Source organism: Helobdella robusta, assembly GCF_000326865.2.
Source record: "Helobdella robusta unplaced genomic scaffold HELROscaffold_106, whole genome shotgun sequence".
NCBI lineage: Eukaryota > Metazoa > Annelida > Clitellata > Rhynchobdellida > Glossiphoniidae > Helobdella > Helobdella robusta.
In genome coordinates, this window is record NW_008703599.1 from 20834 (window position 1) to 24820 (window position 3987).

A 3987-nucleotide genomic window follows, 5' to 3' on the forward strand; every position below is an offset into this window, starting at 1 on the left:
TGATGATTAATTATTGTTGTCGCATATTCTCTGCAATTGAAATTTTATTATTATAGTATTTTTTTGATTTTTGTTATTATTATTTTTATTACTATTATTGCTATTGTTATTATTAATCATGGTTATCGTTATTGTTAACGGTTAATTATTTTATTTTTTTTTTGTATGAAATTTCAATTTTAATATTTTCCCACAAATATATATAAGTGTGTGTGTGTGTGTGCGTGTGTGTGTGTGTGTGTGTGCGTGTGTGTGTGTGCGTGTGTGTGTGTGCACCGTGTAATTGCTCGTTTATATTTTGATGTTTTCACATCGGCTCGACGACACTAACTAGCATTAGCTACAGGAACGTGATTAACCAAACACAAAAACAGTATTAGCATGTGTGACTCGGTGACATTAATAACCACAACCACACAACAACAACACTAACAACAACAACAACCAATAAATAATTAACGACAACAACATCAAAACATTAGCAACACTAACGTTTACAATAATAATTAATGATAGAACTACTGACCTTATTACAAAAACGCTAGAAACAATTCTAACGACTTGATCATCAACAAGGTTAACCACAAATTGTTAAATCAATAGAACATCTTGTTAACATCAACTGCAACTATCTCAACATTAATCACAGCAACAACAACAACGTGTTTTTATTTAAGCGATGTCCATTTATAAGGTTAAGTGAAAGTTGCCTTTTACAGTTTTAAATTCACTTTTAAATTTTTACTTTCATTTTCTCTCTGATGAGGTTAGCATTAAATGGGGTTTTTAAATTGAATTTAGTTTCATTTTGCTGTGTGTTATTTTTTATTCAAATTAGCTTGAAATGTCTTGTTGAAATCTTCAAAAAGTGCATAATTAGTAAGGTTATCTTTGGCGATCACACATATATACCTGTGCGTATACATAGTTTGGTTCATCGTTTGAGCGCGCTTTGTGTGTGTGTGTGTGTATGTGTGTGTGTATGCGCGGGTAATTATATGTGCGTGTTTGTATGATGTGTTTTTTGTATGTGTGTGTTTTTATAGTGGTTCGTTTTGTTTTCTTGTGCACGCATGTTTGTATTCCTATATGCAGTCCTTGTGGAGGAAGTCATATAGCATATGGGGAGGAGGATAATTTGAAATGGTTTTTACTTTTATTTCTATGTTTCTTGTTTAAATGAAGCGTTCGGGATGGAGAGTTAAAAATAGTTTTTGATCTTATTATCGGCCAGTGATTCATTCATTTCTACTTATTTTTGTGTGTCCCTTTATTTTTGGTATTTGTTTCGTTGTAGGTTATCAGAGCTGAACAAAGCTATTGAACTTGTGATTGAGTTTGTTTGGTTGCTTGGCACCCGTCACAATGGAACAATGGCGGGTCTTTCTTTCGTTGGACTGTTGCTTGCTTGCTTGCCTAGTTAGTTTGCTGGAGGGTTCGATTTTTCAAGTTCTCATTTTCGTTTCTTTTTTCAACGTCAGAGTCTATAACACTAAGCAATTGCATAACGTTTATGGAGTGCTAGATATCTTTATTTATACATTGCTTTATTTCTATAGCCTAATATAATTGAAACATCTATAATAATTTTTTCTTGGTGCTGTCCGTTTGGTCAGTCAGATGGCCTCATGTGGTTGGTTGGAATGACGTGTGTTGATTGATTGATTGACTGACTGATTGAATAATTGTTGAGCATGCTTCATTTGGCGTTGAATTGATTAATCAATTAATTGATTGATTAATTGATTGATTGTTGGATTGATTGATTGATTGATTGATTGATTGATTGATCGATCGATCGATCGATTGGTTGATTGATTGATTGATCGATTGATTGATTGATCGATTGATTGTGGACGATACCTATATAAAAATGAAAGTTACGGTGATTAAAAATTGTTATATACATTTGTTAGCATTAGCAAAGGAACATAGATTTCTGATTTATTTTCAAACACGTATACAGTACCTTGCTGTACTGCGTGTGTACGTACGTACAGCTTTTTCCAGTTTATTGTTTTACCCTACCTACCAAAATGTTTATATTTCTGTTGATATTATCACATTGGTTCAGTCGTCACCATTTTAAACATTACTTTCATCATTAATGCTTTCGAAGCTTGCTTTCATTGCGTAATTAATTGTCCTGATATGAGCATCATTCAAATAAGCTATCGTCTGCACGGCCATCGTAATTATTAGTTAATTCTTCCATTGAAATTGTTGTAATCATTTGATGTTTTTAAACATTACCACGGTTATTTATTCAATTATTTATTCAATTATTTATTCAATTATTTATTCAATTATTTATTCAATTATTTATTCAATTATTTGTTTAATTATTTATAGTTTTTTATTGATTTGTTTCCCACTTCAATGTCTATTATTCTGAGAAAATTTTGTTGTTCAGTTCAACGTGGACTCGCCCATCGTCATGTATGTCTTGCAAATCATTTTTAATGTCTTACTACATTCGTTTGGTTATTTTTTTAAATTGTGAGAAATTTTATATTCTAGCTAACTTAATCACTACTCCTTTCTAATTCGTAATTGAATACGTTGTAGAGTACGCGTGCTTGCTTGCTTGCTTCAGGCTTGCTTTCTAATGACACTGTCATTTTGCTTATACAAGTTTGTTGCTGGCTTATTACAGAAAAAGATTCATATGCCGTTAAAGTGATATCATTATCACTACTATCGACGATCATTCGTTCACTTATTCATTCATTCATTCACTGATTTATTAATTTTTTCAACAGATTGGTCGTGCTAATGACTATTTTTTCAAGATGTCCAAACTGCGACCCTGCTCAACTAATAAGCACCTCAATCCATTTTTAACCTGCAATGGAGCCACATCTTCCGACCGTTACTGGGATCCATCCTTGGGTACGCACAACTACAATTCGCTGGTTTCATCCTTCACGAAATGTCCAATCTATGACCTGACCTGACCTTTTCAATTTATTGATTCAATATTATTTCATTGATTTATAAACGTGTCTCTTGTCCTCTGCTTAAATAGATTAAAATCTATTTAATACAGTTTACCAAATATCTATCTGTTTATTCTTTCAACATTTGGCTCCTTTAACAGCTAACTCACTTAGAGAGTTATCTATTTGTCTTTTTTGCCAGCTTTGGTTAACGATATATCAAGAGGACAGAGCAGAGTCGTTTGATTTCTGAGTGGTGATTATTTTTCCCATTTTCCAAACATGTGTGATTTTGGGCTTCCGATACACTGATGCTACATAATTCAGAAGATTTCTTGTTGTATGTGCTCGTCGCTTCATGCGTCTTCACTTCATGGGATCAGTCAGTCATTCTCAGTGAATAGATATCTAATGATTTGAAAATTCTGTCTTTGCCTGCCTGTTCAATTATCTGCATTCACACCACACGCATTTTAGTCTTTTTCTTCCTTACCAAATATCTTATTGAAAAGAATTTTATTACAACCCATATCACATCACGTCACCATCTCATCACGTTAGAGTGCACGGCTTCATCTTCACATCATTTAGAAGGATCGCTCACGTTACGACATCATCACTCATCATCCAGATCACTGACAAGATGACATCATCACGTAATTCAGATCACTCACAAGAGGACTTCACCACAAAAAAAAACTCACATTATGACATCATCTCACATCATTGAAGTCGCTAACAAGATGACGTCATTACAACTTAATTTATTTTTTCGACGAACTCGTTAGATTGGTTTCGCTTTAATACTTTATAATCATCAGCAATGCAAATATTATGCCTTGATGTACATTGCACATATGCATGCAGGCTTGCTTTAACTATCTAGGATATTCTACTCTATTTATTCGTTTAATAAGCGCATATTTTCAGTCATATATATATATATATATATATATATATATATATATATATATATATATATATATATATATATATATATATATAAAAATCAATATATAAATAAAATATATATATATATATATATCTG